Raw genomic sequence first — 14,019 nt, 5'->3', positions numbered from 1 at the left:
ACCCACGACCTGTAACTGGTGTTTGTGCATAACCCTAAGTCGCATCTCATATATCTAAGTCGACTCAACCCGAGACTTGTACCTTAGCGACCACACCATCACCGCAGTTTCAACGCCACGTCTCGTGCGCCGATACGATACCCAGGCCAGGAGTTGTGGGCCCATGCATATTTCAAAAAAACGTCGCGAATTTACAAAATCCAAGAGAATCTCTACCAAACTTCACATCAATCAAGTCAAGTACCAACCCATACCTAGCCCATCCCTTTTTCACCAACAAGGCATGACACCCATTCCTCTCTCACCCAAAAGTCAACAAACACCATGCCCTCCATGTCATCTCTCCTTACACCACTCCTCTCTCTCTCTCATTTCTCACTCTATTCCAAACAAACAAAGGGAGGACCGTCCAAGCTTCCCAAGAGAGCTAAGTGCGGCCCACTTTCTACCCCTCTCATCTCTCATCCTAGCCCTTCAATCTCCATCGTCCTCTATCAAAGTTGAAGCTTAAGAGCCAAGGATTCCAAGGAGCTAAAGAAGAAGACAATCGATGGGTGATCTTAGAATTTCCTCTATTGATTTCTATTTGTGGGCCCACTTATGGTGGGACCCACTTGATGTATGCTTTGTATTGAGTGTAGGGAGGGCCCATAGTGGCGGGGTCCCTCCCCTTCACACGTCTCTCTCTTTCTCTCTATTCTTTTTCCTATTGTGGCCCACCTTGGAGAATGGAGTAGATCCACACCATCCATCAATGGCAGCCACCTTGCTGTCCACCTGCTACTCATTTTAAGTAAGCTCGAATGAAGGGAAAAATTCAAAGATCAGCTTAATTCTAAGATTAGTGGGCTACCCGCATGGACCCACATGTATGTATGTCTGGTTCCAGGCCATCCATTATATGGTCAGCGGTCAGCTAGACCGCTTGTGGGACGCTATCCAGCAGCTGCAGGGTCGCCCACCCTGATATATGTTTTTTCTAGGCTGTCCATTGGGCCTAGACGATGAGAAAACACAAATATCAGCTTGGTGCTGACCTGGTGGGCCCCACACGTGTGGACCCACCTTATATCCACACCATCCATTGGTAAGGAGGGTGGGTCCCACACACCAGCAGCACCTCCTATAGTGACATCATCAAGTTCAGTGGACCACCTTAATGTGTGATTGATCCATATATATATATATATATATATATATAATATTAGTATAATATTATGGTGGGCCCCACATGGGACCCACCTACAGTAGGAGCTAATTGGCTGGAGTACCTCACACCAGTTGTTTAGTTGTTGTTGTGACGTCAGCAAGTTTTGTGGGTCCCCTTTTATGTATATGTTTTATATCCATGTTGTCCGTGCCATGCAAGTGGGGCCACCTTGATGACACGTGTGGCCCACACCCACGTGGGACCACTGTGATGTATGTGATTCATCCACACCGTCCACTGTTTAAGACAGTGGAAACCCACTTGTAATGTATGTATTTTGTCCCCGTTGCCCGTCCATTTTCTGGACGTGGGACCCACCCACACGTGCTTACGTGTGGGGCGGAGCCCACCTTGTGGTATATGTTATATCCATACTGTCCAACTATTTGCAGAGATCATTTTATGGCATTGCAACGAGAATGAGATAGATCTAAATTTCCAAGTAGGTCCCACTGATGTACGTGTTGTATCTACTCCGTCCAGCCATGTGAGACATGGGACCCTTGATGTATGTATTATATCCACACCGTCCAGATAGGCTGGACAGTGAAGCATGCAATGATGTATGTGTTTCATATCTACACCATCTGTCCATGTTGTTGGATGTAGGACTCACCTGCTGTACACACAGGGCCCACCTGCAGGTTGTATAGGGCCCACCTGCTGGCTGTGCAGGGCCCACTGCTATGATGCCCATTGTGATGCATTTGAGGGCCAGGTGATGGGGCCCATTGTGATATATATTAAGCTCACGTGAGGGGCCCATTGTGATGTATATTAGGCCCGTATGAGAGGCCCATTGCAATGTATATGAGGCCTAATGTGTTGTACATGACGCCCATGTGATGCGGCCCATTATGATGTGTTTTAGGCCCATGCGATGTAACCCATTGATGTATATGAGGCCCATGTGATGCGGCCTACTTGATGTATGATATCCTTGTGTAAGGCCCATGTCATGCGGCCCACTTGATGTATGAGGCCTAAGTGATACGGCCCACTTGATTATATGAGGCCCATGCGATGTGATCATTGATGTGTTTGATGCCCATGAGATATGGCCCAATGTGATGTACATGTGAGGCCCATTGTGGTGTGTTTGTGAACCATCTGGCGAGGCCCATTATGATGTATTTTTGGCCCATTTGGTGAGGCCCATTGTGATGTATAAGTGGCCCATGTGTGAGGCCCAATGTGATGTATATATGGCCCAAATGATAAGGCCCGATATGATGTATATGAGGCCCATATGATGAAGCCTGATGTGATGTATATTGGCCCATATAATAAGGGCCGATGTGATATATACAAGGCCCATATGTTGAAGCTCATTGAAAAGTACATTAGGCCCTTGTGTGAGGCCATGGGCCCCACTATATTTTAGGTTTTATGTGGGCCACTCCTTGGGAGCAATGTTGGTTAAATGCATACGTTGATGGACAATGATGGTTAAATGTCTACATTGTGATCTTCCCTTAGGCCCTTTATTAAGCTGATTATCGATACCAATTATAGTACGTGATAGTATAGCATCATGACACATGCCCATATGCATCATCTGCATGCTTGATATGAGGAGTGATTGATCATAGCACATGCCATTAGGCGGATTATTATGGAACTCCCTGAGAGATGGAGTTGCCTCACATGAGCGTGCGGTACATGCAGGTTTGATGCATGACTGGATGGTATGACTCATACATCTCACATTTTGGGATATGACTACTGTACGCCCTAGCGATATTAGGGTCGTAGCCTCCACAGGCATATCGTGGATGACCGGATGGGACACCGAAAATCTTTTTTTACATAGGGTATTATAAATGTCCATGGGTAAAAGTCCCTAAACCTCCGTGACCAGGAGACGGTCCAACGTCTAGACCGAGTGGATACATGAGCGCCCGAGTGCTGAATAGCAGTAGACCACGTCTCCCACCATGTTATGGTCAGTTGGAAGGGGGTGTGGCCTTACCCGCCCGAGGGTAAGGGGCATAGCTAGGCTGAGTTTGATCAGCTCGTAAATGGGTCCGTTATCAATGTGCCAGGTAGATATTAGCTGACTACTGGCCATGCGGATAGTGAGGTCTCTTCCACTTGAATGGTTGCGCATTTAGTGGGTGGCGATCTGTGTAGTGTACTAGACCCTGGTGATGATCCTAGAGATGTATAGTCCTGATATGTGGACTTATTGAGCAGGAGTTATATACTCAGCATTTTACTCATTCATTCATCCATTCACTATTCACTCAGACTAGTGGTGAGCAATTAATTGTTGCGTACCTTCGCAATGGCCAGGATTTTAGTTAGGGCGCACGACTAACCTGAGATCAGGAGTTTACCACATTGAGTCTGGCTATCCAAATATAGGTATGGGATTGGTTTGGATAGAAGTCCATTGTAATGACCCCACAGCTAGCGATACTACGTACTATCATCCCAACTTCACACTCCAGCTTAGTCATTTCATTTACACCACATATTGCATTGCATCTTCAGCACATAGATTTGGTTTACTATGCTTTTGTATTGCATATCCTCAATAAGGTTGATGGTATTATGGACTCGTCAGGATCTGCATATTGCTCTACATCCACGGCATATGGCATTTGGGTTGCTGATGGTAATTGTAGTTCGTCAGAAATTGTATATTATATTGCATCCTCAGCATCTGATATTTACTTCACTATGACTCTGCGTTCGCATAGCCGATCTGCATTGCATGCTCTGATATTGTATGACTTATGGATTTGCCAATATTTTTACTTACTCTGATATTGCATACTTGGCACTTATCTTGCGCACACACTTACACCACCCTCTAAGCTTTCTATAAGCTTATGTACGAAAGATGCGTGCAGGTGGTGTTAGGTCACAGCAACGTTGAGCTTAGAGCGTGCAGCTGTCTTCTAGAGCTTTGATTATCGATATATGTATTTCTCTTTCAGCACTATATTCAACTGTTTATATTAGTGGATATCTGATGATGATGTTGCCTTTGTGATTTGGGTAAACTTGTAGTTATGCTTCTTACAAGATCAATGTACGTTGGGAAATCCTCCTTGTAGGATTCCAGGATTGGAACCTGGTATATGGGTGTCGGGAATCGAGAATGGGGTACTACAGAGGCTGTTGGCACTGGATTTGGTGATCAGGAATTTTGTGAGCCCGATTTCCAAGTTTGGAGCGTGACATTTTGTTAATCATATTGCCTACTCAGTAGCAATTAACATTAAAATAATGATAATAGAACAATTTTAGCATTTCATATACAATAATATTTGATTATTTAAAATGTCAGAAAGAAGTTTGAGGATAGATTTTCACCTTTGATTCGAAAGTCCTTGACTTAGATGTGGCCCGATTATCATAAATTTGGAGAAAACACTCTAAAAGTAACTTAAAGTACAAACTTATCGTTAATGGCTTTGATTTAATCCTAATTAAATGTTATATGATGGATTAGGGCTTACCTTTTTTTTAACACACACACACACACCCCCACACACTCATGCCGTAGTGGGTTTTCACCACCTGTGGGTACTCAAACCCTTGATCGGGTGTTGAAACTCCTCAGAGTCTACCACCAGAGTAAGAGTAAGGACCCTAAACTCAATTCCACCTAACTCAATTAGAATGACTCCTAAACTCAATTCAACGAATCGAGGCTCGAAATCTGTATAGCACCGAAACTCTAATAGAGCCACACTCAATCAAGACTACCACAAGGGCATGGACCATGCCAAATCGACAAATGGAGGTCCAATACCGAGTATGCACAAAACTCTAATGTTTAGGTTTCCAATTTTTTGAAGAAATGGAAAGGATTTCCAACCCTAATAACTCAAATAGGTGTAAAATAAAAGAAAGAGGATAAAAAAATACCTAGGGAACCTCTTATCAAACTAGGGAGGAAGGATCTAGCCCGAAATCAATGAATTTCAGCTGAGGGAGACATAAAAACGTTTAAAACGATGAAGCGAGAAGTAATCTAATGAGTGTTCACTCCCCAAGTGTAGGGTTGTGATGTAGTAATAAACTCGGTGAGACTGAGGTCGAATCCCAAGGGACTGATATCCGTATGTTATCTGAAACTAACTAGAACTAAAACTGGAATGAGATGAAATCTAATTCGAGTTGTAATTTGAGGAATAAGAGAGAAATATTAATCTAAAACTTAAATAATTCAGAGGAAGGAAACTAGGGATTCAGAGGATCCACTTGTAGGGATCAGGGAGATCTTATGCCTGCATCAAGAATCATGGAAATTAAAGTGAACTTACTTGATTTAGTTTTCAAGAGATGAAAGGTATATGAATTAGGGTGGATTCCATCACCAAACCATGCCCAGGAGACAAAGCAACAACAGAATTAAACCAATTGCCAACCAATCAACAATGCATGAATATTAGGAAGGGTACCGTCATCTGACCATGCCCATGAGACGATGGTGAACAACAGGGCTTCCTGACGTCATAAACATCAAAAGGAGGAAGAAAATATTCCAAGCCATTGCAGACCCATTGTAATTTCAGTCACAACAGACCATTAAAGACTAAAAAAACATTCCTTCGATAATCAACTAAAATCAAATTCAATTCATAAATTTAATAGTTAAATCAAGGCATAAAAATAGAGTCTTCCATCTCACTACAAGCTTCACCTCTTAGCCCTAGCTAAGAGGTTTAGCCTAGCATGATCATGCTAGAACCAAAGAAAAAACATCAAAGGAAAGAAATAAATAAAAGGAAAAGAAAAAGGAAACAAAAGGAGTTCCCTGTTTTCTCCTTCAATCATCCAAGCCCACTCCCAAGATCATGTGCAGGACCTGCATTCAATCCTCAGACGTCTCAGTCGTGCCTCTCACGATCCAGCAGCCCACCTCGGTTGATGCCTCTGCTCACGTCCAGCCTCCTCAGCCAAAAAAAAAACTCCCATTCTCTTTCTTCCCCTCTCTCTTTTATAACTGATGAAGGTAGGCTAGCAGTGCATAAGGGCTGGAGTCGGTGCGTGCAGAAGAGCCTCTTACACAGCATGAGAACGAACTTCCTTTCACAGCAAGGAATCGGCAGAAGAGGCAGGCCAGCTTACGCAGCCAGTGATAAGAAACTTCGTGCGGCCCGCTGTTCATTTTCTGATCAATTCTGCCAGCTTGGAAGTGGATGAATCTTCCCTCTCTATCATTTGGATGGTTCAGATCATCGAAAAGATTGATGATCGTGGCCCACAACTCCTCCGAATCTCCAGATTTCCCGGACGCGCGTAAGGTTCACGCAGACCTGCTGACGTGATCGGTAGGCCCCATAGTGATGTTTTATGAGAAATCCACACCGTCCATTGAAATCCTCGTGAAAATCCAGTCAAGAACGAGTGGTTTTGGCAGGTTCTTGTGTGGTCCACTGGATATTGTATTCCGCCGTCCATCCTAAGTTTCGACGGTCAAAATCCGCTACACGCTGCTTCCTAGAAAAATTCCACCTAGGTCAAGGCTAGTGGACCTGTAGAATTCTGATAGACGGTCCGGATCGGACCTTCGACGCATGGTGGTGGCCCACAAGAGTCCAACCGAGACTCTGTTTCACACCAGGAAAGAATTTGAATTGGAGAGGGAGAGTTCGGTCAAGAGACGGTTTAACCATCTCTGCGTTGCCGTGCACAGCTAGTGCACCCACGATGTACATGTGCAATGCACATGTGGGTCCCACGCTGATGTATATGAGAGATCAGCTCCGTCCAACCTGGTTGCCATATAATTTAAATGGTTGACACCAAAATTGAAGTATTTCAAGATATCAGGCGGGCCCCAGATTGATAATTTGTGGGCTGATCTGTCCGTTGGGACATTTTCACAAAGATCCAATGGCTGATTTTCGACATGTACGGTTAATTTATGGTCCTCAGGCCATGTATGAAGTTTTGAACTAAGCGGATGGTGGAAACCTTGTGATCTTGCAATCTAGCTGACTTTCAGGCCACTTGAGCTTCAGTTTCTCAATTTCCTTGAATCTCTGGCGTGTAAATCCTTGATCTTGGTCCCAAGAAGTCCCATCCACTGCCTTGGTGATGCAAGCGAGTTAAATCCATATTTTTAGTGCCATTTCCCGTTCAAGCTCGTAAACACACCGTGCATTATAAACATGATTAATTCAGGCCGTTAAGCAATATCATAATTGTAAATTCATGCAATTAATAGGGTCTAATATGCAATATTTGACCCTCAACACGACCCCCAACCAGCATTTTGCTAGTCCCAAGCAAAGTATGCGAAAATAAGTTGAGAATTACAAGACAATTTATATGAACTCGAGTGATATTTGAATAACACATCAAATACTAGAATTTTAAGATTCATGAATGTTGGCATTACTTTCTCCTGATATCAGACTCACGGTAAACTTCATAATCAAGTTCAAATATTAATCCATTAATTAGAGCAATTCTAAACATCGAGTTCCATGGGTATATAGTGTAATCACAGCTTACCATCATTAAGAGATCCAATTGTCAAAGTTCTATGATACATTGATGATCGAATGAGCATTCAAGACAACCAAACCTAAACTAGAAATTGCCTTCCAATTCTTCTTCTTCTTTTTCTCTTTTTTATTTTATTTTATTTTTTTTTTTTTTTCATTCTTCCAGCTTTTGATTTTTCCATCGAGGGGAAAGGGAATCGCATCCACACCTATAAGGAGCAAACCTATGTTGAAGATCATAAACCCAACCCCTTCCTGATGACAACTGTTTTTTAGCTGAGTATTCTTTTTCTTTCTTTTATTCATTCCTTGTATTGAACAAGATGGACAATTCCCCAGGTTGGTTCCTTCCATGCTTAATGATCACCAATGTTACAATTCAATATCGGACTGAAACCTTAATATGCAAGCGAGATGTGTCCTGTGAATTCATGACTCAATCAATATTTACACTTCTAATAATGGATTAACAATTCAAACTTAACTGTGAAATCTAACAGATAATTGAGTTCAAGAGTCATAACTTGCCAACATCATGCATTTTGTAATTCCAAGTGTCCCAGATGGCCATAAAAATCACTTTGAATTCATACGAAATTCCAGAAAAATTTAAAATTTTCACAATTTTTGCTCAAGACCAAGGAAACACTGATTAGGAAAACTAATCTCCCACCCCCAACCTAAAATCTACATTGTCTTCAATGTAAAAGAAATAGGCATGCAATGCACATGGGACAATGAAAATATAAGAGTGATGTCAAGATAGTACCTGGATGAAAGAATCAAGAGGCTTTCCAAAGATATCTCCGTAAGGCAGGTCAGCACAAGCAAGAAACCAACAGAAGTAAAATAATATAAATAAAATCCAACCTACACCACTTTCGCAGGTGTTCTCGATTGCATTTAGCGTATGCAACGAGCCTTTAAACCCCTAGGTTGCCCCTAGTGGACGAGTTATAGTCTCGTGAGGGTTTGCAGTAATGTTACCCACAAACATTGAACTAACTAATGATAAAAACGAAATGAAATGAAGAGCTGGGTTGCCTCCCAGGAGCGCTAAGTTTACCGTCTTCAGCCAGATAAATAAAGCAACTACCCTAGTCCTATGAAAGCAATAAACCTACCTATACCTCCATCAGACTAGGAGATCAATCCTGGTAAATAGGAGCAGTCAGGGGCATGGACATGTCCTCTGAATCAAATTTCTTGACAAATGGTTTCAATCGATGTCCATTGACTTTAAACTCCTTGCCATTGTCAGGATCTCTTATCTCAACGGCCCCATGAGGAAAAACAGTAACAACAATGTAAGGGCCGGTCCAACGAGATCGAAGCTTACCCGGAAAGAGATGTAATCGAGAATTGTACAAAAGAACCTTCTGACCAGGCGTGAATGATTTTCGTAAAATGTGTTGGTCATGAAATGCTTTCATCTTGTCCTTGTAAATTCTCGAATTATCGTACGCATCATTTCGGATTTCCTCAAGTTCATTCAATTGAAGTTTGCGTAGCGAGCCAGCGTTGTCCATATTGAAATTAAGATTTTTGATCGCCCAGTATGCTTTATGTTCTAGCTCCACAGGCAAGTGACAAGCTTTCCCATAGACAAGTCTAAAGGGAGACATTCCAATAGGGGTTTTAAAAGCAGTACAGTATGCCCATAAGGCATCGGTCAATCGGATTGACCAATCCTTACAATCAGGGTTAACCATTTTCTCCAAAATGTGTTTAATTTCCCTATTAGAAATCTCAGCTTACCCACTTGTCTGTGGGTGGTACGGGGTGCTCACCTTATGAGAAATTTCGTATTTCTTCATTAAGCTCTCAAATGGTTTATTACAAAAGTGTGAGCCCCCATCACTAATGATGGCTCGAGGCATTCCGAATAGAGAAAGGATGTTTTCTTTTAGGAATTTAATGACTGTGCGATGGTCATTATTTCGACACGGGATTGCTTCGACCCATTTAGTGACATAATCTACGGCGAGCAAAATGTACAAATTTCCAAATGATTGGGGGAATGGTCCCATGAAATCAATGCCCCAGCAGTCAAATGCTTCGATGATAAGAATGAGATTCAAGGGCATCATATTTCGACGGGACAATGCTCCCAATTTCTGACAACGCTCACAAGCTTTGCAAAACTCATGGGTGTCCCTAAACATAGTGGGCTTGTAAAAGCCACACTGCAGAATCTTGGTCGTGGTCTTTTTAGCAGAAAAGTGACCACCACAGGCCTATGAGTGACAGAAGGAGATGACGCTCTGATGCTCATCATCTGGTACACATCTCCTTAGGATTTGGTCCGTTCAATATTTAAATAAATAAGGATCATCCTAGAAAAAGTTGCGCACCTCGGTGAAGAATTTCTTCTTATCTTGCGCAGTCCACTGGGTCGGTATGGCACCTGTAGCAAGATAATTAGCAATATCAGCAAACCAAGGTGAATGGGAGACTCTGAACAGTTGTTCATCAGGGAACATGTCGTTGGTATGGGTCGTCTCAAGGGAATCAGAGGTATTAAGGCGAGAAAGGTAATCGGCCATAACGTTTTCTACTCCCTTTTTATCTTTAATTTCCAAATCAAATTCTTGGAGTAGAAGGATCCATCGTATCAGGCGGGGCTTAGAATCCTTCTTAGAAAGAAGATACTTCAGTGCCGCATGATCTGTATAGATAATGATCTTGGATCCAATCAGGTAGGACCTAAATTTGTCCAAGGCGAACACCACGGCTAAGAGTTCTTTTTCCGTAGTTGAATAGTTCACTTGGGCCGGATTTAAAGTCCTACTCGCGTAATGGATGATGTAGGGTCTCTTATCCTTTCTCTGGCCTAGAACCGCTCCAAGAGCATAATCAGAAGCGTCGCACGTAAGCTCAAAAGGAAGGCTCCAGTCGGGTGGCTGCATGATAGGTGCAGTGGTTAGCGTGCCCTTAAGCTTGGTGAAAGCTTCTTGGCATTGCTCAGTCCACTCGTACGGAGCATCCTTTTGAAGAAGATTACATGAAGGATGAGAGAGGAGACTAAAGTCCTTTATGAATCACCTGTAAAATCCTGCATGTCCTAAGAAGGATCGCACGTCTCTGATGTTCTTGGGTGGAGGTAGGTTAGAGATAAGATCGATTTTTGCCTTATCTACCTCGATTCCCTTGGACGAGATGATATGCCCAAGGACAATTCCCTTCTGAACCATGAAATGGCACTTCTCCCAATTAAGTACTAAGTTCTTTTCTTCACATCTTTTCAGCACACAATTAAGACTTTCCAGGCACTTGCTGAAAGATGGACCGTAAACAGAGAAATCATCCATGAAGACCTCTAGATATTACCCCACCATATCAGAAAAGATACTAAGCATACATCCCTGAAAGGTGGCAAGGGCATTACATATCCGAATGGCATCCTTCGGTAGGCAAAGGTGCCGTAGGGACATGTAAATGTGGTCTTTTCCTGGTCTTCAGGGGCTATCTCTATTTGGTTGTAGCCCGAATACCCGTCAAGGAAACTATAATAGGAATGACCAGCTAACCTTTCCAGGATCTGATCAATGAATGGTAAAGGAAAGTGGTCTTTCCTCGTGACGGTATTCAACTTCCTGTAGTCAATGCACATTCTCCAACCAGTAGTGACTCTAGTTGGCACGAGTTCATTATTAGCATTGGCTACGATAGTGATTCCGGACTTCTTAGGGACCACTTGAGTTGGACTCACCCATTGACTATCAGATATAGGGTATATGATACCCAGGTCCAATAGCTTAAGAACCTTGGCCTTAACCACTTTCTTCATGTTTGGATTTAGTCAACGTTGTGGTTGCCGAGCGGTTTTTGAATTATCCTCAAGATATATGCCGTGAGTACAAATCGAGGGATTGATTCCCTTAAGGTCTGCTATCGTCCATCCCAGGGCTCCTTTATGCTCAATGAAAGTAGATATGAGTATACTCTCCTGTTCTTTCTCCAGGTAGGCAGAGATCACCACCGGGTATGTCTCATCTTGACCTAAATAGGCATATTTCAAATCAGAGGGCAAAGGTTTTAGATCAAGCTTCTGCGGCTTGAGGTTAGACGGTAGAGGCACTACATCGGTTTGTGGCAATTCTTCAAATTGTGGCCTCCACTGGTTAACTTCAAGTACCGGTGCAGTATCAAGCAAGGCGCACGTCTCCCTAATCATGTCATCATCAAAATCATGGGAGTGGGCCAGGCACGTCTCTAGAGAGTCAGGGGATAAGGCTAGAGGTGTCGTATCTTCCACTAAAGAGTCAATCATGTTAATGTCGTGGAAATCGCCATCATCCTTTGAGTTGCTGCCGTTATTGAAAAAGATGTTTGACTCCAATGTCAAATTTCCAAAAGACATAGTCATGACACCATTCCTGCAATTGATAATTGCATTTGACGTGGCAAGGAATGGGCGACCAAGAATGATGAGAATCTGAGTGCTCATGTTATTGATGGGTTCGGTGTCTAGGATGATAAAATCTACAGGGTAGTAAAATCTATCGACCTGGACTAACACATCCTCAATTATCCCTCTTGGTACACGAACAGAGCGATCAGCAAGTTATAGTGTGGTCAGGGTGGGTTTTAATTCACCCAAACCTTACTGTTTGTATACCGAGTAGGGAATCAGATTTACGCTCGCTCCTAAGTCAAGAAGTGCGTGATCAATTCGATGGTTCCTGATTACACATGATATAGTTAGGCTACCGGGATCCTTAAATTTCTGCGGCACGTCTTGCTTCAGGATGGCACTCACTTTCTCAGTCAAGAAGATTTTCTTTTGAATACTTTGCCGTTGTTTGGTCGTGCATAAGTTTTTCAGGAATTTGGCATATGAAGGTATCTGTTTCACGACATCAAGTAGAGGAATGTTGACTTTCACTTGTTTCAACACCTCTAGGATATCCTGAGAGTTAGAGAGAGGTTTTGGTGAAACCAACCGTTGGGGGAACGGAGCAACTGGCTTCTCTAGAAGTTCCGGTTCTAATCTTTGTAGGGCATCACTAGATTCATCATTGTTGTCCTCTTCTGGTTCTTGAGGCTTTTGGGGCCTAACCGGAAGAGTTTAATCAATGATCTTTCCACTCCTAAGAGTGGTGATGGATTTAGCGTGCCCCATCTGATTTAAAGAGCTGGGATCATTAATCTCGTACTGTGGTTTAGGATTGTTGTGCAGGAAGCATCTCCTTTTCTATAACTGTCATACAAGAATCTATCTTTTGTATAAAATCTGTAATTCCCCGCATTGCTTGAGCCAACTCTTGTATGGAATTTTGAACCGGTTCCTCTTGAGGTTTCACTTGGTTTGGATTTTGATTAAAGAAACCTTGAGGGGTAGCCGTTTGTCCATTTCTCCAACTAAAGTTTGAATGATTTTTCCAACCAGGATTATACGTATTGGAGTTAGGTCCAATAAAAGGTCTTTGATAGTTGTTTACAGCATTGGCTTGTTCATTCAACACTCCTCGAAAGGCGGGTATTGTAGGATAATTTTCAGTTGTATGAATGTTGTAATCACAGATGCCGCAAACAATTTCATTAATCTTATCCTTCTTTCCTTCTATGGCCTCAACTTTTCTTATGAGCGTAGTCACTTTACACTTGAGATCATCCTCTTCTTTCAAGAGATATAATTCACCTTTCTCCTTTAATTGAGTCGGCCTAGTCGTGGTGTTCGATTTTGGGTAATAGTCCCATGATTGTGTTCTTTCAGCAAGACTATTGAGGTAATCCCATACCTCGTCAACATCTTTATTAATGAACTCTCCATTACACATTGTCTCGACCATTTGGCGCATGGAAGACGTCAGTCCATCGTAGAAGAAATTTGTAATGCGCCACGTTTCAAATCCGTGTTGTGGGCATGAACTGACCAAATCTTTGAACCTTTCCCAACATTGGAAGAATGTTTCATCTTCCTTTTAGGCAAAGTTCATGACTGCTTTTCCGAGGATAATCGTTTTATGATGTGGGAAGAATTTTTTTTATGAATTCCCTCTAAATGTCATTCCATGTGCCAATGGATCTAAGATGCAGTGAATGTAACCACGTCTTAGCTTTCTCTTTTAAGGAAAAAGGAAAGAGTGTCAGCCTAATTGTATCCTCAGATACATTAGGAAAACATAATGTAGCTATAATCTCATCGAACTCTTTCAAATGTAAATATGGACTTTCTGGTTCAAGTCCATGGAATTTAGGAAGGAGTTAGATAACTCCTGGCTTGATGTCCATTTGTCCTGTATTTTCAGGAAAAATCATGCATGAGGGCGTACTCACTCCCGCCGGTTGTAGATAATCTCGTAAAGTACGAGGCGGGGGTGCCTGTTGCAC

At 42.5% G+C, this 14,019-nt stretch overlaps 1 non-coding gene across 1 annotated transcript; it reads left to right on the top strand.

Moving 5' to 3' along the window:
* The first annotated feature begins 13,536 nt into the window (after positions 1 to 13,536).
* Positions 13,537 to 13,643, top strand: LOC131226391 (small nucleolar RNA R71). The gene has a single exon (XR_009161779.1). It is a non-coding gene; the product is annotated as a small nucleolar RNA R71 (small nucleolar RNA).
* Positions 13,644 to 14,019: the final 376 nt, after the last annotated feature.

The sequence above is a fragment of the Magnolia sinica genome, chromosome 14 (assembly GCF_029962835.1).
Source record: "Magnolia sinica isolate HGM2019 chromosome 14, MsV1, whole genome shotgun sequence".
Lineage (NCBI taxonomy): Eukaryota > Viridiplantae > Streptophyta > Magnoliopsida > Magnoliales > Magnoliaceae > Magnolia > Magnolia sinica.
This window is presented reverse-complemented; position numbering and strand designations above follow the sequence as displayed.